The sequence below is a fragment of the Gadus chalcogrammus genome, chromosome 12, assembly GCF_026213295.1.
Source record: "Gadus chalcogrammus isolate NIFS_2021 chromosome 12, NIFS_Gcha_1.0, whole genome shotgun sequence".
Classification (NCBI taxonomy): domain Eukaryota; kingdom Metazoa; phylum Chordata; class Actinopteri; order Gadiformes; family Gadidae; genus Gadus; species Gadus chalcogrammus.
Genome location: NC_079423.1, coordinates 8,560,758 through 8,580,556, shown reverse-complemented (window position 1 = coordinate 8,580,556; position 19,799 = coordinate 8,560,758). Strand labels below are relative to the sequence as shown.

General features: G+C 43.9%; 1 long non-coding RNA gene, 15 other non-coding genes and 7 pseudogenes across 16 annotated transcripts; all 23 read right to left on the bottom strand.

The window, feature by feature from the left end:
* Positions 1–1,315: 1,315 nt before the first annotated feature.
* On the bottom strand, positions 1,316–1,445 carry LOC130396162 (5S ribosomal RNA; annotated as a pseudogene).
* Positions 1,446–1,974: 529 nt separating this feature from the next.
* Positions 1,975–2,094, bottom strand: LOC130395677 (5S ribosomal RNA). The gene has a single exon (XR_008898704.1). It is a non-coding gene; the product is annotated as a 5S ribosomal RNA (ribosomal RNA).
* Positions 2,095–3,264: 1,170 nt separating this feature from the next.
* On the bottom strand, positions 3,265–3,388 carry LOC130396304 (5S ribosomal RNA; annotated as a pseudogene).
* Positions 3,389–3,919: 531 nt separating this feature from the next.
* On the bottom strand, positions 3,920–4,038 carry LOC130394924 (5S ribosomal RNA). Its single transcript, XR_008898036.1, has one exon. It is a non-coding gene; the product is annotated as a 5S ribosomal RNA (ribosomal RNA).
* Positions 4,039–4,556: 518 nt separating this feature from the next.
* LOC130396143 (5S ribosomal RNA) lies at positions 4,557–4,675 on the bottom strand (annotated as a pseudogene).
* Positions 4,676–5,878: 1,203 nt separating this feature from the next.
* LOC130400483 (5S ribosomal RNA) lies at positions 5,879–5,997 on the bottom strand. Its single transcript, XR_008902966.1, has one exon. It is a non-coding gene; the product is annotated as a 5S ribosomal RNA (ribosomal RNA).
* A 526-nt stretch (positions 5,998–6,523) lies between these two features.
* LOC130395876 (5S ribosomal RNA) lies at positions 6,524–6,643 on the bottom strand. Its single transcript, XR_008898878.1, has one exon. It is a non-coding gene; the product is annotated as a 5S ribosomal RNA (ribosomal RNA).
* Positions 6,644–7,173: 530 nt separating this feature from the next.
* Positions 7,174–7,290, bottom strand: LOC130396177 (5S ribosomal RNA; annotated as a pseudogene).
* Positions 7,291–7,818: 528 nt separating this feature from the next.
* LOC130394797 (5S ribosomal RNA) lies at positions 7,819–7,938 on the bottom strand. Its single transcript, XR_008897920.1, has one exon. It is a non-coding gene; the product is annotated as a 5S ribosomal RNA (ribosomal RNA).
* A 540-nt stretch (positions 7,939–8,478) lies between these two features.
* Positions 8,479–8,597, bottom strand: LOC130400086 (5S ribosomal RNA). The gene has a single exon (XR_008902569.1). It is a non-coding gene; the product is annotated as a 5S ribosomal RNA (ribosomal RNA).
* A 529-nt stretch (positions 8,598–9,126) lies between these two features.
* LOC130397357 (5S ribosomal RNA) lies at positions 9,127–9,245 on the bottom strand. Its single transcript, XR_008899949.1, has one exon. It is a non-coding gene; the product is annotated as a 5S ribosomal RNA (ribosomal RNA).
* Positions 9,246–9,763: 518 nt separating this feature from the next.
* On the bottom strand, positions 9,764–9,883 carry LOC130394824 (5S ribosomal RNA). The gene has a single exon (XR_008897945.1). It is a non-coding gene; the product is annotated as a 5S ribosomal RNA (ribosomal RNA).
* A 529-nt stretch (positions 9,884–10,412) lies between these two features.
* On the bottom strand, positions 10,413–10,530 carry LOC130396012 (5S ribosomal RNA; annotated as a pseudogene).
* A 517-nt stretch (positions 10,531–11,047) lies between these two features.
* LOC130397356 (5S ribosomal RNA) lies at positions 11,048–11,166 on the bottom strand. The gene has a single exon (XR_008899948.1). It is a non-coding gene; the product is annotated as a 5S ribosomal RNA (ribosomal RNA).
* A 531-nt stretch (positions 11,167–11,697) lies between these two features.
* LOC130395850 (5S ribosomal RNA) lies at positions 11,698–11,817 on the bottom strand. Its single transcript, XR_008898856.1, has one exon. It is a non-coding gene; the product is annotated as a 5S ribosomal RNA (ribosomal RNA).
* Positions 11,818–13,919: 2,102 nt separating this feature from the next.
* On the bottom strand, positions 13,920–14,374 carry LOC130393747 (uncharacterized). The gene is made up of 4 exons (XR_008897142.1): positions 14,313–14,374; positions 14,180–14,224; positions 14,040–14,087; positions 13,920–13,956 (listed from the first exon to the last, which is right to left on the bottom strand). It is a non-coding gene; the product is annotated as an uncharacterized LOC130393747 (long non-coding RNA).
* A 1,253-nt stretch (positions 14,375–15,627) lies between these two features.
* On the bottom strand, positions 15,628–15,749 carry LOC130396105 (5S ribosomal RNA; annotated as a pseudogene).
* A 528-nt stretch (positions 15,750–16,277) lies between these two features.
* LOC130399720 (5S ribosomal RNA) lies at positions 16,278–16,396 on the bottom strand. The gene has a single exon (XR_008902221.1). It is a non-coding gene; the product is annotated as a 5S ribosomal RNA (ribosomal RNA).
* Positions 16,397–16,924: 528 nt separating this feature from the next.
* LOC130395216 (5S ribosomal RNA) lies at positions 16,925–17,045 on the bottom strand. The gene has a single exon (XR_008898297.1). It is a non-coding gene; the product is annotated as a 5S ribosomal RNA (ribosomal RNA).
* A 529-nt stretch (positions 17,046–17,574) lies between these two features.
* On the bottom strand, positions 17,575–17,693 carry LOC130401016 (5S ribosomal RNA). The gene has a single exon (XR_008903479.1). It is a non-coding gene; the product is annotated as a 5S ribosomal RNA (ribosomal RNA).
* A 518-nt stretch (positions 17,694–18,211) lies between these two features.
* Positions 18,212–18,329, bottom strand: LOC130394729 (5S ribosomal RNA). The gene has a single exon (XR_008897859.1). It is a non-coding gene; the product is annotated as a 5S ribosomal RNA (ribosomal RNA).
* A 528-nt stretch (positions 18,330–18,857) lies between these two features.
* LOC130395683 (5S ribosomal RNA) lies at positions 18,858–18,974 on the bottom strand. The gene has a single exon (XR_008898710.1). It is a non-coding gene; the product is annotated as a 5S ribosomal RNA (ribosomal RNA).
* A 519-nt stretch (positions 18,975–19,493) lies between these two features.
* Positions 19,494–19,612, bottom strand: LOC130396059 (5S ribosomal RNA; annotated as a pseudogene).
* Positions 19,613–19,799: the final 187 nt, after the last annotated feature.

The following is a 19,799-nucleotide window of genomic DNA, read 5'->3' as shown; positions in this document are numbered from 1 at the left end:
ACCAACGTGATGTGTGGAGTCCCACAAGGTTCGATCTTAGGACCCTCTTTATTCAACATCTACATGCTCCCACTAGGGCAAATCATGCATAATAACAATATTGACCATCATTGCTATGCTGATGACACGCAAATCTATGTATCGCTATCACCAAATGACTATCGGCCCATAGATCTGCTGTGCCAGTGCATTGAGCAAGTGAAAGACTGGATGTGCCGAAATTTCCTTCAGCTAAATGAGGATAAAACAGAGATAATTGTATTTGGTGCTAAAACGGAAAGGCTTAAAGTAACCCAACACCTTCACTCTCTGTCCCTGAAAACCTCAATCAAAGCCAGAAACCTAGGGGTTATCATGGATTCTGATTTACATTTCGAAAGTCACATCAAATCAGTTACAAAATCTGCATATTATCACCTTAAAAATGTAGCAAGACTTAGAGGGCTCATGTCCACAGAAGACTTACAAAAACTTGTACATGCCTTTATCACTAGTAAGCTTGATTACTGCAATGGTCTCCTTACAGGTCTCCCAAAACAAACTCTAAGGAAGCTTCAGCTTGTTCAGAATGCTGCTGCTAGAGTATTAACAAAGACCAAAAAATTTGAACATATTACACCAATTCTTAAATCGTTACATTGGCTTCCTGTAGGTCAGAGAATTGATTTTAAAATCATGTTGCTAACCTATAAATCCCTACATGGTTTAGGCCCAAAATATTTAACTGATATGCTTCCACTACATAAGCCTTCTAGAACACTAAGATCTTCTGAGACCAATCTGTTAATTATCCCCCGAGTAAACACGAAACATGGGAAAGCAGGATTTAGTTACTATGCAACAAATAGCTGGAATAAACTCCCTGAGGATTTAAGACTTGCCCCAACTCTGAGCACCTTCAAAACAAGATTGAAGACTTTTATGTTTGCTTTAGCTTTCTGCTAAATCTTAAATACTTTAGCTTTATTTTACTAAAATGCCTTTTTAACTCACTTTCAATTTTACTTACTAAAAAGCCTTTTTAACTTTCTATTTTACTAATTTCTTTGCATATGTTTTCTTTTCTTTTTTAATGTATAACAATGTTTATATGTGAAGCACTTTGAGTCTGCCTTGTGTATGAAAAGTGCTATATAAATAAAGTTGCCTTGCCTTGCCTTGCCTATACTGTCCTCATGTTTCACAAAAATAGTTTTGAGAGACGTTGTCAGTTTTTGTATGTTGCTTAAATCCTCCAAAGCGGTTGGCAGTAAACATCAGGTCACGGTACGCCACGGTAGGCCACGGAGTCAATGAGCTCGAGTTGAAAAAGAAAAGCTTACAGTACCTGGTATTCCCAGGCGGTCTCCCAGGCGGTCTCCCACCAAGTACTAACCATGCCCAACACTGCTTAGCTTCCGAGATCAGACGAGATCGGGAGTGTTCAGGGTGGTATGGCCGTAAGCAATTAGTGCAGGCGCAAAACCAGGTTTTATACAGTAGCACATAAGGAGTGAGAAAGCTGCTGAGGCTCGACGTTACACTTTTACAAAAACAATCATTAGTTAGATATAAACGGCAGTAATTGATTCAGTAGGACTCCTTATCCATGTAAAAGCGATCATTGTGACATCTGAATTCATTAATTATCTGAAATACACTGCGTGTAGCGTGTGATGTTAAATTTTGAACAAGGTTAACGGTTAAAGTGTCAGAGAATGGTTGGTGATTTTGACGTCCTCCATGATTGAAGTGAGCGTGCGTGTTTGTGTGGGTGAAAAGTTTAGAAATGTACAACTGTCGGTTCAGCTCTCTGGTGCTCCCTGCTGGCAGTATACACTATACTGTCTCAATGTTCACAAAATAGTTTGAAGAGACGTTGGTCAGTTTTTGTATTGTTGCTTTGAAATCCTCCAAAGCGGTTGGCAGTAAACATCAGGTCACGGTACGCCACGGTAGGCCACGGAGTCCAATGAGCTCCGAGTTGAAAAAGAAAAGCTACAGCACCTGGTATTCCCCAGGCGGTCTCCCATCCAAGTACTAACCAGGCCCGACCCTGCTTAGCTTCCGAGATCAGACGAGATCGGGCGTGGTCAGGGTGGTATGGCCGTAAGCAATTAGTGCAGGCGCAAAACCAGGTTTTATACAGTAGCACATAAGGAGTGAGAAAGCTGCTGAGGACTCTGACGTTACACTTTACAAAAAACAATCATTAGTTAGATATAAACGGCAGTAATTGATTCAGTAGGACTCCTTATCCTGTAAACGATCATTGTGACATCTGAATTAATTAATTATCTGAATACACTGCGTGTGCGTGTGATGTTAATGTTGAACCAAGGTTAACGGTTAAAGTTTCAGAAGAATGGGATGTGATTTTTTGTGACGTCCTCCCATGATCTGACGTGAGCGTGCGTGTTTGTGTTGGTGAAAGTTTAAGAAATGTACAACTGTCGGTTCAGCTCTCTGTGCTCCCTGCTGGCAGTATCACTGACTGTCCTCATGTTCACAAAAATAGTTTTGAGAGACGTTGTCGAGTTTTGTATGTTGCTTAAATCCCTCCAAAGCGGTTGGCAGTAAACAATCAGGTCACGGTACGGCCACGGAGTCAATGAGCCTGAAGTTGAAAAGAAAATGCTTACAGCACCTGGTATTCCAGGCGGTCTCCATCCAAGTACTAACCATCCCGACCCTGCTTAGCTTTCCGAGATCAGACGAGATCGGCGGTGTTCAGGGTGGTATGTCCGTAAGCAATTAGTGTCAGGCGCAAAACCAGGTTTTATACAGTAGCACATAAGGAGTGAGAAAGCTGCTGAGGCTCGACGTTCACTCTAACAAAAACATCATTAGTTAGATATAACGGCAGTAATTGATTCAGTAGGACTCCTTATCCATGTAAACGATCATTGTGAACATCTGAATTCATTAATTATCTGAAAATACACTGCGTGTGCGTGTGATTTAAATGTTGAACCAAGGTTAACTGTTTAAAGTGTCAGAGAATGGGTGGTGATTTTTTGGACGTCCTCCCATGATCTGAGTGAGCGTGCGTGTTTGTGTTGGTGAAAGTTTAAGAAATGTACAACTGTCGTTCAGCTCTCTGGTGCTCCCTGCTGGCAGTATCACTATACTGTCCTCATGTTTCACAAAATAGTTTGAGGGGGAGACCGTTGTCAGTTTTTGTATGTTGCTGTAAATCTCCAAAGCGGTTGGCAGTAAACATCAGGTCACGGTACGCCACGGTAGGCCAAGGAGAGTCAATGAGCTCGAGTTGAAAAGAAAAAAGCGTAACAGCACCTGGTATTCCCAGGCGGTCTCCCATCCAAGTACTAACCAGTGCCCGACCCTGCTTAGCTTCCAGAGATCAGACGAGATTCGGGCGTGGTTCAGGGTTGGTATGGCCGTAAGCAACTTAGTGCAGGCGCAAAACCAGGTTTTATACAGTAAGCACATAAGGAGTGAGAAAGCTGCTGAGGCTTCGACGTTATCACTTTTACAAAAACAATCATTAGTAGATATAAACGGCAGTACTTGATTCAGTAGGACTACCTTATACCATGTAACGATCATTGTGATCTCTGAATTCATTAATTATCTGAAATACACTGCGTGTGCGTGTGATTTTAAATGTTTGAACCAAGGTTAACGGTTAACGTGTCAGAGAATGGGTGGTGATTTTTGACGTCTCCCATGATCTGAAGTGAGCGTGCGTGTTTGTTGTTGGTGAAGTTTAAGAAATGTACAACTGTCGGTTCAGCTCTCTGGTGCTCCCTGCTGGCAGTATCACTATACTGTCCTCATGTTTCACAAAAATAGTTTTGAGAGGACGTTGTCAGTTTTGTATGTTGCTTAAATCCTCCAAAGCGGTTGGCAGTAAACATCAGGTCACGGTACGCCACGGTAGGCCACGGAGGCAATGAGCTCGATTGAAAAAGAAAAAAGCTTACAAGCACCTGGTATTCCCAGGCGGTCTCCCATCCAAGTACTAACCAGGCCCGACCCTGCTTAGCTTCCGAGTTCAGACGAGATCGGGCGTGTTCAGGGTGGTATGCCGTAAGCAATTAGTGCAGGCGCAAAACCAGGTTTTATACAGTAGCAACATAAGGAGTGAGAAAGCTGCTGAGGCTCGACGTACACTTTTACAAAAACAATCATTAGTTAGATATAAACGCAGTAATTGATTCAGTAGGACTCCTTATCCATGTAAACGATCATTGTGACATCTGAATTCATTAATTATCTGAAATACACTGCGTGTGCGTGTGATGTTAAATGTTTTAACCAAGGTTAACGGTTAAAGTGTCAGAGAATGGGTGGTGATTTTTTGACGTCCTCCCATGATCTAAGTGAGCGTGCGTGTTTGTGTTGTGAAAGTTTAAGAAATGTACAACTGTCGGTTCAGCTCTCTGGTGCCTCCCTGCTGGCAGTATCACTATACTGTCCTCATGTTTCACAAAAATAGTTTTGAGAGACGTTGTCAGTTTTTGTATGTTGCTTAAATCCTCCAAAGCGGTTGGCAGTAAACATCAGGTTCACGGTACGCCACGGAGTCAATGAGCTCGAGTTGAAAAAGAAAAAGCTTACAGCACCTGGTATTCCAGGCGTCTCCCCATCCAAGTACTAACCAAGGCCCGACCCTGCTTAGCTTCCGAGATCAGACGAGATCGGGCGTGTTCAGGGTGGTATGGCCGCAAGCAAATTAGTGCAGGCGCAAAACCAGGTTTTATACAGTAGCACATAAGGAGTGAGAAAGCTGCTGAGGCTCGACGTTACACTTTTACAAAAACAATCATTAGTTAGATATAAACGGCAGTAAATTGCTTCAGTAGGACTCCTTAATCCTGTAAACGATCATTGGTTGACATCTGAATTAATTAATTATCTGAAATACACTAGCGTGTGCGTGTGATGTTAAATGTGTGAACCAAGGTTAACGTTTAAAGTGTCAGAGAATGGGTGGTGATTTTTTGACGTCCTCCATGATCTGAAGTGAGCGTGCGTGTTGTGTTTGTGAAAGTTTAAGAAATGTACAACTGTCCGGTTCAGCTCTCTGGTGCTCCCTGCTGGCAGTATCACTATACTGTCCTCATGTTTCACAAAAATAGTTTTGAGAGAACGTTGTCAGTTTTTGTAGTTGCTTAAATCCCTCCAAAGCGGTGTTGTGGCAGTAAACATCAGGTCACGGTACGCCCGGTATGGCCACGGAGTCAATGAGCTTCGAGTTGAAAAAGAATGCTTACAGCACCTGGCTATTCCCAGGCGGTCTCCCATCCAAGTACTAACCAGGCCCCAGACCCTCGCTTAGCTTTCCGAGATCAGACGAGCGGGCGTGTTTCTGGAGGGGGGGGTGGTATGGCCGTAAGCAAATTAGTGGCAGGGGCGCAAAACCAGGTTTTATACAGTAGCACATAAGGAGTGAGAAAGCTGCTGAGGCTCGACTTACACTTTTACAAAAAACAATCATTAGTTAGATATAAAACGGCAGTAATGATTCAGTAGGAACTCCTTATCCATGTAAACGATCATTGTGACATCTGAATTCATTAATTATCTGAAATACACTGCGTGTGCGTGTGATGTTAAATGGTTTGAACCAAGGTTAACGGTTAAAGTGTCAGAGAATGGGTGGTGATTTTTTGACCGTCCTCCCATGATCTGAAGTGAGCGTGCGTGTTTGTGTTGGTGAAGTTTAAGAAATGTACAACTGTCGGTTCAGCTCTCTGGTGCTCCCTGCTGGCAGTATCACTATACTGTCCTCATGTTTCACAAAAAAATTTTTGAGAGACGTTGTCAGTTTTTGTATGTTGCTTAAATCCTCCAAAGCGGTTGGCAGTAAACATCAGGTCACGGGACGCCACGGTAGGCCACGGAGGCAATGAGCTCGAGTTGAAAAAGAAAAAGCTTACAGCACCTGGTATTCCCAGGCGGTCTCCCATCCAAGTACTAACCAGGCCCGACCCTGCTTATCTTCCAAGATCAGACGAGATCGGGCGTGTTCAGGGTGGTATGGCCGTAAGCAACTTAGTGCAGGCGCAAAACCAGGTTTTATACAGTAGCACATAAGGAGTGAGAAAGCTGCTGAGGCTCGACGTTACACTCTTACAAAAACAATCATTAGTTAGATATAAACGGCAGTAATTGATTCAGTAGGACTCCTTATATCCATGTAAACGATCATTGTGACTCTGAATTCATTATTATCTGAAATACACTGCGTGTGCGTGTGATGTTAAATGTTTGGAACCAAGGTTAACGGTTAAAGTGTCAGAGAATGGGTGGTGATTTTTTGACGTCCTCCCATGATCTGAAGTGAGCGTGCGTGTTTGTGTTGGTGAAAGTTTAAGAAATTTACAACTGTCGGTTCAGCTCTCTGGTGCTCCCTGCTGGCAGTATCACTATACTGTCCTCATGTTTCACAAAAATAGTTTTGAGAGACGTTGTCAGTTTTGTATGTTGCTTAAATCCTCCAAAGCGGTTGGCAGTAACATCAGGTCACGGTACCACGTAGGCCACGGAGTCAATGAGCTCGAGTTGAAAAAGAAAATGCTTACAGCACCTGGTATTCCCAGGCGGTCTCCCATCCAAGTACTAAACCATGCCCGACCCTGCTTAGCTTCCGAGATCAGACGAGATCGGGCGTGTTCAGGGGTGTATGGCCGTAAGCAATTAGGCAGGCGCAAAACCAGGTTTTATACAGTAGCACATAAGGAGTGAGAAAGCTGCTGAGGCTCGACGGTACACTCTTACAAAAACAATCATTAGTTAGATATAAACGGCAGTAATTGATTCAGTAGACTCCTTATCCATGTAAACGATCATTGTGACATCTGAATTCATTAATTTTCTGAAATACACTGCGTGTGCGTGTGATGCTTAAATGTTTGAAACAAGGTTAACGGTTAAAGTGTCAGAGAATGGGTGGTGATTTTTTGACGTCCTCCCATGATCTGAAGTGAGCGTGCGTGTTTGTGTTGGTGAAAGTTTAAAAAAATGTACAACTGTCGGTTCAGCTCTCTGGTGCTCCCTGCTGGCAGTATCACTATACTGTCCTCATGTTTCACAAAAATAGTTTTGAGAGACGTTGTCAGTTTTTGTATGTTGCTTAAATCCTCCCAAGCGGTTGGCAGTAAACATCAGGTCACGGTACGCCACGGTAGGCCACGGAGTCAATGAGATCGAGTTGCAAAAAGAAATAGCTTACAGCACTAGTATCCAGGCGGTCTCCCATCCAAGTACTAACCAGGCCCGACCCTGCTTAGCTTCCGAGATCAGACGAGATCGGGCGTGGTTCAGGGTGGTATGGCCGTAAGCAATTAGTGCAGGCGCAAAATCAGGTTTTATACAGTAGCACATAAGGAGTGAGAAAGCTGCTGAGGCTCGACGTTACACTTACAAAAACAATCATTAGTTAGATATAAACGGCAGTAATTGATTCAGTAGGACTCCTTATCCATGTAACGATCATTGTGACATCTGAATTCATTAATTATCTGAAATACACTGCGTGTGCGTGTGATGTTAAATTTTGAACCAAGGTTAACGGTTAAAGTGTCAGAGAATGGGTGGTGATTTTTGACGTCCTCCCATGATCTGAAGTGAGCGTGCGTGTTTGTGTTGGTGAAAGTTTAAGAATGTACAACTGTCGTTCAGCTCTCTGGTGCTCCCTGCTGGCAGTATCACTATACTGTCCTCAGTTTCACAAAAATAGTTTTGAGAGACGTGTCCAGTTTTGTATGTTGCTTAAATCCTCCAAAGCGGGTTGGCAGTAAACATCAGGTCACGGTAAACGGCCACGGTAGGGCCCACGGAGGCAATGAGCTCGAGTTGAAAAAGAAAAAAAGCTTACAGCACCTGGTATTCCCAGGCGGTTCTCCATCCAAGTACTAACCAGGCCCGACCCTGCTTAGCTTTCGAGATCAGAACGAGATCGGGCGTGTTCAGGGTGGTATGGCCGTAAGCAATAGTGCAGGGCGCAAAACCAGGGTTTTATACAGTAGCACATAAGGAGTGAGAAGCTGCTGAGGCTCGACGTTACACTTTACAAAAACAATCATTACGTTAAGATATAAACGGCAGTAATTGATTCAGTAGGACTCCTTATCCATGTAAACGATCATTGTGACATCTGAATTCATTAATTATATCTGAAATACACTGCGTGGTGCGTGTGATGTTAATGTTTGAACCAAGGTTAACGGTTAAAGTGTCAGAGAATGGGTGGTGATTTTTGACGTCCTCCCATGATCTGAAGTGAGCGTGCGTGTTTGTGTGTGTGTGCAAAGTTTAAGAAATGTACAACTGTTCCGGTCAAGCTCTCTGGTGCTCCCTGCTGGCAGTATCACTATACTGTCCTCATGTTTCACAAAAATAGTTTTGAGGAGACGTTTGTCAGTTTCTTGTATGTGTGCTTAAATCCTCCAAAGCGGTTGGCAGTAAACACCAGGTCACGGTACGCCACGGTAGGCCACGGAGGCAATGAGCTCGAATTGAAAAAGAAAAAGCTTACAGCACCTGGTATTCCCAGGCGGTCTCCCATCCAAGTACTAACCAGGCCCGACCCTGCTTAGCTTCCGAGATCAGACGAGATCGGGCGTGTTCAGGGTGGTATGGCCGTAATCAATTAGTGCAGGCGCAAAACCAGGTTTTATACAGTAGCACATAAGGAGTGAGAAAGCTGCTGAGGCTCGACGTTACACTTTTACAAAAACAATCATTAGTTAGATATAAACGGCAGTAATTGATTCAGTAGGACTCCTTATCCATGTAAACGATCATTGTGACATCTGAATTCATTAATTATCTGAAATACACTGCGTGTGCGTGTGATGTTAAATGTTTGAACCAAGGTTAACGGTTAAAGTGTCAGAGAATGGGTGGTGATTTTTTGACGTCCTCCCATGATCTGAAGTGAGCGTGCGTGTTTGTGTTGGTGAAAGTTTAAGAAATGTACAACTGTCGGTTCAGCTCTCTGGTGCTCCCTGCTGGCAGTATCACTATACTGTCCTCATGTTTCACAAAAATAGTTTTGAGAGACGTTGTCAGTTTTTGTATGTTGCTTAAATCCTCCAAAGCGGTTGGCAGTAAACATCAGGTCACGGTACGCCACGGTAGGCCACGGAGTCAATGAGCTCGAGTTGAAAAAGAAAGAGCTTACAGCACCTGGTATTCCCAGGCGGTCTCCCATCCAAGTACTAACCAGGCCCGACCCTGCTTAGCTTCCGAGATCAGACGAGATCGGGCGTGTTCAGGGTGGTATGGCCGTAAGCAATTAGTGCAGGCGCAAAACCAGGTTTTATACAGTAGCACATAAGGAGTGAGAAAGCTGCTGAGGCTCGACGTTACACTTTTACAAAAACAATCATTAGTTAGATATAAACGGCAGTAATTGATTCAGTAGGACTCCTTATCCATGTAAACGATCATTGTGACATCTGAATTCATTAATTATCTGAAATACACTGCGTGTGCGTGTGATGTTAAATGTTTGAACCAAGGTTAACGGTTAAAGTGTCAGAGAATGGGTGGTGATTTTTTGACGTCCTCCCATGATCTGAAGTGAGCGTGCGTGTTTGTGTTGGTGAAAGTTTAAGAAATGTACAACTGTCGGTTCAGCTCTCTGGTGCTCCCTGCTGGCAGTATCACTATACTGTCCTCATGTTTCACAAAAATAGTTTGAGAGACGTTGTCAGTTTTTGTATGTTGCTTAAATCCTCCAAAGCGGTTGGCAGTAAACATCAGGTCACGGTACGCCACGGAGTCAATGAGCTCGAGTTGAAAAAGAAAAAGCTTACAGCACCTGGTATTCCCAGGCGGTCTCCCATCCAAGTACTAACCAGGCCCGACCCTGCTTCGCTTCCGAGATCAGACGAGATCTGGGCGTGTTCAGGGTGGTATGGCCGTAAGCAATTAGTGCAGGCGCAAAACCAGGTTTTATACAGTAGCACATAAGGAGTGAGAAAGCTGCTGAGGCTCGACGTTACACTTTTACAAAAACAATCATTAGTTAGATATAAACGGCAGTAATTGATTCAGTAGGACTCCTTATCCATGTAAACGATCATTGTGACATCTGAATTCATTAATTATCTGAAATACACTGCGTGTGCGTGTGATGTTAAATGTTTGAACCAAGGTTAACGGTTAAAGTGTCAGAGAATGGGTGGTGATTTTTTGACGTCCTCCCATGATCTGAAGTGAGCGTGCGTGTTTGTGTTGGTGAAAGTTTAAGAAATGTACAACTGTCGTTTCAGCTCTCTGGTGCTCCCTGCTGGCAGTATCACTATACTGTCCTCATGTTTCACAAAAATAGTTTTGAGAGACGTTGTCAGTTTTTGTATGTTGCTTAAATCCTCCAAAGCGGTTGGCAGTAAACATCAGGTCACGGTACGCCACGGTAGGCCACGGAGGCAATGAGCTCGAGTTGAAAAAGAAAGAGCTTACAGCACCTGTATTCCCAGGCGGTCTCCCATCCAAGTACTAACCAGGCCCGACCCTGCTTAGCTTCCGAGATCAGACAAGATCGGCGTGTTCAGGGTGGTATGGCCTGTAAGCAATTAGTGCAGGCGCAAAACCAGGTTTTATACAGTAGCACATAAGGAGTGAGAAAGCTGCTGAGGCTCGACGTTACACTTTTACAAAACAATCATTAGTTAGATATAAACGGCAGTAATTGATTCAGTAGGACTCCTTATCCATGTAACGATCATTGTGACATCTGAATTCATTAATTATCTGAAATACACTGCGTGTGCGTGTGATGTTAAATGTTTGAACCAAGGTTAACGGTTAAAGTGTCAGAGAATGGGTGGTGATTTTTTGACGTCCTCCCATGATCTGAAGTGAGCGTGCGTGTTTGTGTTGGTGAAAGTTTAAGAAATGTACAACTGTCGGTTCAGCTCTCTGGTGCTCCCTGCTGGCAGTATCACTATACTGTCCTCATGTTTCACAAAAATAGTTTTGAGAGACGTTGTCAGTTTTTGTATGTTGCTTAAATCCTCCAAAGCGGTTGGCAGTAAACATCAGGTCACGGTACCCCACGGAGTCAATGAGCTCGAGTTGAAAAAGAAAAAGCTTACAGCACCTGGTATTCCCAGGCGGTCTCCCATCCAAGTACTAACCAGGCCCGACCCTGCTTAGCTTCCGAGATCAGACGAGATCGGGCGTGTTCAGGGTGGTATGGCCGTAAGCAATTAGTGCAGGCGCAAAACCAGGTTTTATACAGTAGCACATAAGGAGTGAGAAAGCTGCTGAGGCTCGACGTTACACTCTTACAAAAACAATCATTAGTTAGATATAAACGGCAGTAATTGATTCAGTAGGACTCCTTATCCATGTAAACGATCATTGTGACATCTGAATTCATTAATTATCTGAAATACACTGCGTGTGCGTGTGATGTTAAATGTTTTGAACCAAGGTTAACGGTTAAAGTGTCAGAGAATGGGTGGTGATTTTTTGACGTCCTCCCATGATCTGAAGTGAGCGTGCGTGTTTGTGTTGGTGAAAGTTTAAGAAATGTACAACTGTCGGTTCAGCTCTCTGGTGCTCCCTGCTGGCAGTATCACTATACTGTCCTCATGTTTCACAAAAATAGTTTTGAGAGACGTTGTCAGTTTTTGTATGTTGCTTAAATCCTCCAAAGCGGTTGGCAGTAAACATCAGGTCACGGTACGCCACGGTAGGCTACGGAGTCAATGAGCTCGAGTTGAAAAAGAAAATAGCTTACAGCACCTGGTATTCCCAGGCGGTCTCCCATCCAAGTACTAACCAGGCCCGACCCTGCTTAGCTTCCGAGATTCAGACGAGATCGTGCGTGTTCAGGGTGGTATGGCCGTATAGCAATTAGTGTAGGCGCAAAACCAGGTTTTATACAGTAGCACATAAGGAGTGAGAAAGCTGCTGAGGCTCGACGTTACACTTTTACAAAAACAATCATTAGTTAGATATAAACGGCAGTAATTGATTCAGTAGGACTCCTTATCCATGTAAACGATCATTGTGACATCTGAATTCATTAATTATCTGAAATACACTGCGTGTGCGTGTGATGTTAAATGTTTGAACCAAGGTTAACGGTTAAAGTGTCAGAGAATGGGTGGTGATTTTTGACGTCCTCCCATGATCATGTGGGGTGTTCCACAAAGACCGGTTTTATCACATAACCGGGTAAGTGAACCAGGGTTTTTCGGTATACCCTAGGTTTTCCGTTCCAAAAGGATCACGGTATGTTAGTTGCTATAGCAACATATGCTCTGAATCAAACCTGCCGGTTTTAGTCACATAAACGTGGTAAGTTAACCCAGGGTTTGCGGTAACCCGAGGTTTTCCGTTCCAAAAGGATCAAGGTATCTTAGTTGCTATAGCAACTATGCTCTGAATCAAACCTGGCGGAGCAGGTTTGCGCAGGTTAAGTTAAAAGATAACCCGGTTTTGCTCAGGGATTATTTAAACCCGCGTTCACCACAGCTTTTACTGATCACAATGGCATGACCCTTTTGACGAGAGGCCGATTGATATCGGAGCGCAAATAATTCGTGCCATTCACAGAAGAGATTAATTAGACCACGGCTCGACATATTGTCCTTTCCGGAGGACTTTTTGCTGGAGAGATATCGTTTTTCACGTGATTCTTTGCTTTATTTAAATAACCTTCTCCAACCAATACATTGCAATGTGACCAATCGTGGATCTGCCCTCAGTCCACTCCAAACAATTTGCACAGCTCTCCGTTTTTTTGCGACGGGAGAAGCTTTTTGTACAGCGTAGGAGATGCGGAGCACATAGGCAAAGCCACGGTCTGCCGCTCAGTACGTAAAGTCTGTCTTGCGCTGAAGCGGTTTGTTGCGGAACTTCATCGTATTCCAGGCCATAAACCCACGAGACGCATGAAAATGGAGTTTCACCAACTTGCAGGTCAGCATTATCTACTTTACGTGTTCCCAAATGGCACCGAAATTACCCTCGTTGACTTTTCATCTGGGTGTTTTATTTCAGGATTTCCAAATGTAATTGGGTGCATTGATGGCACACAAGTGCCCATACTGGCCCCATCTATAATGAGGCAGATAGTGAACAGGGAAAGGCTATCACAGTATAAATGTTCAGGTAAGTGGTACACTGCCTATATTGGTATTGCCAATATCTCCATGGTTTGTTAATCGCTGTCGATCTTTTTCTTTATCACTAGATGATATGTGATGCTTCCCACATGATCACCAATGTAGAGGCAAAATGGCCTGGTTCAGTCCACGATGCAAGGATGTATCGTGAATCCAATTGAGCCGTAAATTTCAAGAGGGTGAGTTTGGCATTCTGAACATATCATAGATCTCATATAATTGTGCTTGTGCAAGATAGCTCAAAGTTTGTATTTGATCGCAGGGCAATTCGATGGGTGGATCCTAGAGAGATCGAGGGTATCCATGCCTCCCGAGCCTCATCACCCGTACCCTAATCCCGCTCCTGGACCACAGACTACATTAAACCGGGCACACAGCAGAACCCGCGTTAAGATTGAAAACACATTCGGGATATTGAAGTCCAGATTTCAATGCCTACGTGGACTAAGGGTTTGTCCGGAACGGGCATGCGACATTATTGTTGCATGCGCCGTCCTCCACAATATCGCCACCCTGCGCAAAGAGATGCCTCCCCCCTTTGACCCGTTCCTCGAGGAGGAACACATTCCCCAAATGGATTCAAGGGCTGGACAAAGGATGCGGGAACACATTTGCCAAAATCACTTCAATTAAAAAAAAAAAAACACCCAACACTGTTTTTATCAATCATTTTTATTCTTAGTTGCTGAGGGAGGAAAAATAATATAATTAGACATTGAATAGCAATATCATGTCCGCGTTGAATTTCTGCCCAACCTCCTTTTTTTTACCTCCATCAGCAGCTTCGTGTACTCCATTTGCAATCAGCCTTAGCGATTTCCCGCTGAAGATGAAGTCGATATAATTCTTTAGTAGTCAACTGAAATAGAGGAAAATATTGTTTAACATTCAAGCGACATACTTGGCCAATAAATTAAGTGAGTAGCCTAGGATATGTCTTACATGCTGATATTGCGACCCTGATGTACCCGCCGCTTCCTCGACCACAGTCTGTTAAGAGACAAGTGAGTTTGAGAACACTGTTAGTTTGGTTGAATCGTCAATAATGACTTGGAACTGGCAAGAAAAAGCGAGGCCTATACCTCAGTTCTTTCAGACCCATCCATGGCAATATTTTCATCGGCCTCCTGTCATACAAAGAGCAAATATAGGCCTATTGGCTGAGTATTTGAGATGCGCTTACAACAGAAATGTAAAAAAAAAAACCAGGCCTACCGGACTTGCATAAACTGGAGGATTCGTAGCCGGCTCGATTAAAAGCAATACTCCGTCTTGATCCTGTGAAGTTGATTAATTAGTCACGTTTTAGGAATAGAGCCACATAGGCCTATACAGCAGGCATACAACAAACATGGGGTTTTCTACCCAGCTACAAAATAACATTTGGAACATTTGCGCTATGACACACACACGGCTTGCATGCGTTCGCATACAAAAAATGAAATAACAAAAAACCTACATTCAACCAGTGGGTTGACAGTGGACGGAGATGGCCCCGAACTCTCGGAGGAGGTACCTCCAGGTATCCCCTCCATGCCAGGGCGCCCTGCATTAATGGTTAGAGCCAGCTCCTCAACCGTGGTGAAGGTAATTGGAGGGCCCGATCCAGTCTGCCGAACTGTCGGCCATCTTACGATTGGCTTTAAAAATAAAAAATGGGCTATTAAAATACAGGAGCAGTGACAAATAGGCCTATGATATGACAAATATGTAGGACGATGGTGGGAAAAGCTTACCAGCTTGTATAACGTTTTTGTATTTCATTTTTACTTGTTCCCGAGTTCGTTTGGGGGCCGTCGGATTACATCTTTATAGATAACAGATTATGGAATGTTAAGAAAGCTTAACTGAGATAGGTAATGAATGGGATTCAGTTCAAATATTTAGGATAGTGCTTTTACCATGACACTTACGAATTTACGCGGTCAGCTATCCTCTGCCAGGCTTTATTTCTCATTATGGAAGATGCTTTAGTGTTGCATTTCCTCATTATCACTCCCTTTTCCTCATCGTAACTCTCCAGGAGAACCTGGAGGTCGAGATCTGAGAATATGCGGCCCGTTTCGCCATATTGATCGGTAATTCCATGATCCATACATCACGTCTTTATAGGTTTGGCGTGGACGCGCACAACCCTGTGTTAACCAACCGCGAGGTGATTGAACTAATGCATAACCGCTGCTGTGGAACCGAAAACTCTGGGTTGGTCGGCACAGGGTCAATCACCCTAGAGTTCAGCGTTAACTCAGTGTTTGTTTAACCTCCGTTCGTGGAACACCCCTCTGAAGTGAGCGTGCGTGTTTGTGTTGGTGAAAGTTTAAGAAATGTACAACTGTCGGTTCAGCTCTCTGGTGCTCCCCCGCTGGCAGTATCACTATACTGTCCTCATGTTTCACAAAAATAGGTTTTGAGAGACGTTGTCAGTTTTTGTATGTTGCTTAAATCCTCCAAAGCGGTTGGCAGTAAACATCAGGTCACGGTACGCCACGGTAGGCCACGGAGGTAATGAGCTCGAGTTGAAAAAGAAAAACGCTTACAGCACCTGGTATTCCCAGGCGGTCTCCCAATCCAAGTACTAACCAGGACCGACCCTGCTTAGCTTCCGAGTATCAGACGAGATCGGGCGTGTTCAGGTGTGGTATGGCCGTAAGCAAATAGTGCAGGCGCAAAACCAGGTTTTATACAGTAGCACATAAGGAGTGAGAAAGCTGCTGAGGCTCGACGTTACACTTTTACAAAAACATCATTAGTTAGATATAAACGGCAGCAGTAATTGATTCAGTAGGACTCCTTATCCATGTAAACGATCATTGTGACATCTGAATTCATTAATTATCTGAAATACACTGCGTGTTGGTGTGATGTTAAATGTTTGAACCAAGGTTAACGGTTAAAGTGTCAGAGAATGGGTGGGATTTTTGACGTCCTCCCATGATCTGAAGTGAGCGTGCGTGTTTGTGTTGGTGAAAGTTTAAGAAATGTACAACTGTCGGTTCAGCTCTCTGGTGCTCCCTGCTGGCAGTATCACTATACTGTCCTCATGTTCACACAAAATAGTTTGAGAGACGTTGTCAGTTTTTGTATGTTGCTTAAATCCTCCAAAGCGGTTGGCAGTAAACATCAGGTCACGGTACGCCACGGTAGGCCACGGAGTCAATGAGCTCGAGTTGAAAAAGAAAACGCTTACAGCACCTGGTATTCCCAGGCGGTCTCCCATCCAAGTACTAACCAGGCCCGACCCTGCTTAGCTTCCGAGATCAGACGAGATCGGGCGTGTTCAGGGTGGTATGGCCGTAAGCAATTAGTGCAGGCGCAAAACCAGGTTTTTTACAGTAGCACATAAGGAGTGAGAAAGCTGCTGAGGCTCGACGTTACACTTTTACAAAAACAATCATTAGTTAGATATAAACGGCAGTAATTGATTCAGTAGGACTCCTATCCATGTAAACGATCATTGTGACATCTGAATTCATTAATTATCTGAAATACACTGCGTGTGCGTGTGATGTTAAATGTTTGAACCAAGGTAAACGGTTAAAGTGTCAGAGAATGGGTGGTGATTTTTTTGACGTCCTCCCATGATCTGAAGTGAGCGTGCGTGTTTGTGTTGGTGAAAGTTTAAGAAATGTACAACTGTCGGTTCAGCTCTCTGGTGCTCCCTGCTGGCAGTATCACTATACTGTCCTCATGTTTCACAAAAATAGTTTTGAGAGACGTTGTCAGTTTTTGTATGTTACTTAAATCCTCCAAAGCGGTTGGCAGTAAACATCAGGTCACGGTACGCCACGGTAGGCCACGGAGGCAATGAGCTCGAGTTGAAAAAGAAAAGCTTACAGCACCTGGTATTCCCAGGCGGTCTCCCATCCAAGTACTAACCAGGCCCGACCCTGCTTAGCTTCCGAGATCAGACGAGATCAGGGCGTGTTCAGGGGTGGTATGGCCGTAAGCAATTAGTGCAGGCGCAAAACCAGGTTTTATACAGTAGCACATAAGGAGTGAGAAAGCTGCTGAGGCTCGACGTTACACTTTTAGAAAAACAATCATTAGTTAGATATAAACGGCAGTAATTGATTCAGTAGGACTCCTTATCCATGTAAACGATCATTGTGACATCTGAATTCATTAATTATCTGAAATACACTGCGTGTGCGTGTAGATGTTAAATGTTTGAACCAAGGTTAACGGTTAAAGTGTCAGAGAATGGGTGGTGATTTTTTGACGTCCTCCCATGATCTGAAGTGAGCGTGCGTGTTTGTGTTGTGAAAGTTTAAGAAATGTACAACTGTCGTTTCAGCTCTCTGGTGCTCCCTGCTGGCAGTATCACTATACTGGTCCTCATGTTTCACAAAATAGTTTTGAGAGACGTTGTCAGTCTTTGTATGTTGCTTAAATCCTCCAAAGCGGTTGGCAGTAAACATCAGGTCACGGTACGGTCACGGTAGGCCACGGAGGCAATGAGCTCGAGTTGAAAAAGAAAAGCTTACAGCACCTGGTATTCCCAGGCGGTCTCCCATCCAAGTACTAACCAGGCCCGACCCTGCTTAGCTTCCGGGATCAAACGAGATCGGGCGTGTTCAGGGTGGTATGGCCGTAAGCAATTAGTGCAGGCGCAAAACCAGGTTTTATACAGTAGCACATAAGGAGTGAGAAAGCTGCTGAGGCTCGACGTTACACTTTTACAAAAACAATCATTAGTTAGATATAAACGGCAGTAATTGATTCAGTAGGACTCCTTATCCATGTAAACGATCATTGTGACATCTGAATTCATTAATTATCTGAAATACACTGCGTGTGCGTGTGATGTTAAATGTTTGAACCAAGGTTAACGGTTAAAGTGTCAGAGAATGGGTGGTGATTTTTTGACGTCCTCCCATGATCTGAAGTGAGCGTGCGTGTTTGTGTTGGTGAAAGTTTAAGAAATGTACAACTGTCGTTTCAGCTCTCTGGTGCTCCCTGCTGGCAGTATCACTATACTGTCCTCATGTTTCACAAAAATAGTTTGAGAGACGTTGTCAGTTTTTGTATGTTGCTTAAATCCTCCAAAGCGGTTGGCAGTAAACATCAGGTCACGGTACGCCACGGAGTCAATGAGCTCGAGTTGAAAAAGAAAAAGATTACAGCACCTGGTATTCCCAGGCGGTCTCCCATCCAAGTACTAACCAGGCCCGACCCTGCTTAGCTTCCGAGATCAGACGAGATCGGCGTGTTCAGGGTGGTATGGCCGTAAGCAATTATGCAGGCGCAAAACCAGGTTTTATACAGTAGCACATAAGGAGTGAGAAAGCTGCTGAGGCTCGACGTTACACTCTTTACAAAAACAATCATTAGTTAGATATAAACGGCAGTAATTGATTCAGTAGGACTCCTTATCCATGTAAACGATCATTGTGACATCTGAATTCATTAATTATCTGAAATACACTGCGTGTGCGTGTGATGTTAAATGTTTTAACCAAGGTTAACGGTTAAAGTGTCAGAGAATGGGTGGTGATTTTTTGACGTCCTCCAATGATCTGAAGTGAGCGTGCGTGTTTGTGTTGGTGAAAGTTTAAGAAATGTACAACTGTCGGTTCAGCCTCTGGTGCTCCCTGCTGGCAGTATCACTATACTGTCCTCATGTTTCACAAAAATAGTTTTGAGAGACGTTGTCAGTTTTTGTATGTTGCTTAAATCCTCCAAAGCGGTTGGCATTAAACATCAGGTCACGGTACGCCACGGTAGGCCACGGAGTCAATGAGCTCGAGTTGAAAAAGAAAAAGCTTACAGCACCTGGTATTCCCAGGCGGTCTCCATCCAAGTACTAATCAGGCCCGACCCTGCTAGCTTCCGAGTTCAGACGAGATCGGGCGTGTTCAGGGTGGTATGGCCGTAAGCAAATATTGCAGGCGCAAAACCAGGTTTTATACAGTAGCACGTAAGGAGTGAGAAAGCTGCTGAGGCTCGACGTTACACTTTTACAAAAACAATCATTAGTTAGATATAAACGGCAGTAATTGATTCAGTAGGACTCCTTATCCATGTAAACGATCATTGTGACATCTGAATTCATAAATTATCTGAAATACACTGCGTGTGCGTGTGATGTTAAATGTTTGAACCAAGGTTAACGTTAAAGTGTCAGAGAATGGGTGGGGATTTTTTGACGTCCTCCCATGATCTGAAGTGAGCGGGCGTGTTTGTGTTGGTGAAAGTTTAAGAAATGTACAACTGTCGGTTCAGCTCTCTGGTGCTCCCTGCTGGGCAGTATCACTATACTGTCCTCATGTTTCACAAAAACAGTTTTGAGAGACGTTGTCAGTTTTTGTATGTTGCTTAAATCCTCCAAAGCGGTTGGCAGTAAACATCAGGTCACGGTACGCCACGGAGTCAATGAGCTCGAGTTGAAAAAGAAAAAGCATACAGCACCTGGTATTCCCAGGCGGACTCCCATCCAAGTGCTAACCAGTCCCGACCCTGCTTAGCTTCCAAGATCAGACGAGATCGGGCGTGTTCAGGGTGGTATAGCCGTAAGCAATAAGTGCAGGCGCAAAACCAGGATTTATACAGTAGCACATAAGGAGTGAGAAAGCTGCTGAGGCTCGACGTTACACTCTTACAAAAACAATCATTAGTTAGATATAAACGGCAGTAATTGATTCAGAAGGACTCCTTATCCATGTAAACATCATTGTGACATCTGAATTCATTAATTATCTGAAA